Source organism: Pituophis catenifer, unplaced genomic scaffold, assembly GCF_029215685.1.
Source record: "Pituophis catenifer annectens isolate HBS135680 unplaced genomic scaffold, rPitCat1.0.hap2 SCAF_6, whole genome shotgun sequence".
Lineage (NCBI taxonomy): Eukaryota > Metazoa > Chordata > Lepidosauria > Squamata > Colubridae > Pituophis > Pituophis catenifer.
The window spans coordinates 84,656,902-84,658,333 of record NW_027256886.1 but is presented as its reverse complement, the minus strand read 5'-3'; positions in this window follow the sequence as shown (position 1 = coordinate 84,658,333).

Sequence of the window (1,432 nt, the reverse complement as noted above, 5' to 3'; positions counted from 1 at the left end):
TAATAATATTGTTTTTGATTCTGTTTGTATTTCTATAATCAAAACCCTTCTGTCTTCATCTGTATATATTTGCTTTGTTTTCAAGTATTTCTTGATGTATACTGCAATTCCTCTCTTTTGTTGTTCAGCTAGTGAAGTGTATAATGGTCCTAGTCTTTGGTTCTCTAGTAGTTTTTGATGTTTCTTGATGTGAACTTCTTACAAATTTATAATGTCCATTTCCAATTTTTGTAGTTTTGTGAATGTGTGTGTTCTTTTGGTTGGTGCATTTAGTCCATTTATATTGATTGAGGTCATTTTTAATTCCTGTTCCATTCTTGTTTTCTATCTATTCATTGTTCTTAGCCTTCTTGTGTTTCTTATAATTATTTGTATTTTTTCCCTCGCTCCTTCTCTTTCCATTCTTTCTCTCTCCAATCTTCTTTTTTCCTCTTACTCTCTTTCTACTTCTTCTGTTCGATGTTCCTCCTGGCTCTTATTTTCTGGTTCTTCCCTGCTTTCCTGCTCCTCTTCTAACACAAAATGATGATCAAAAAATTCTTGCACTTTTTCCAAACTGTCTCATATTTCTTTTCTTGCCAGGAAATCGGTATCCCTTCCGGTATCAGCCAGTGGAACATTATTTTATATTTGTTTAACTGTGACGTTAAGAAGTTATAGCTCTTTCTTTGATCTCTTATCCTTCTTGGGATTTGCTTGAGAGTTATTATTTCCTTTCCCTTATATAAGATTGCCTCTTCTCTCATCTTCCTATAAACATCTTCTTTTATGGATTTTTTGGTAAATCTTTTTTTTAAAATAATCTTTATTAAATATTTACAATAAAATTAACACACAATAATGGTTGAAAAGCAATATAAGAAGCAAAACATAGAAACACCTAAACACAGAACTAAAACCAAACAACAAATAGGACTAACCAAGAGTTAAACTCACTCCCCAATTAATATTAACTAATATCATCCTAGCCAAACATTTCAAAGCAATCAAATTCTTTTTACTAACTACAAAACAATTGGTCTGTTTTTATCAAAATTATAAAGAGTTATAAAGCCTAGTAAATATCTAGTTAATCTAATTAGGCGATCATATCACCCTTCTCCTAAGTTTAACCTTCTTTTGAGCCAAACAAAACATCTGTCCCAACTTCTATTATATACTGAATCTTTCTTGTCTCTTAAGATATACGTTAGCCTATCCATCTCAGCACATCGAAGAATCTTTTTTATTATCAGATGGTCAGGGGGCATGTCTGCATCTTTCCACAGTTGAGCAAATGCCATTCTCACTGCTGTTGAGACATGGACAAATATATACCAATCCTTCTTATCGATGTAGTCCGGTCTTATTCCGAGTAAGTAGAGGTCTGGGTGAAGAGGGAAGCTCACCTGTTATTTCCAACAGCCACTGCTGTATTTTCCCCCAATAGCAT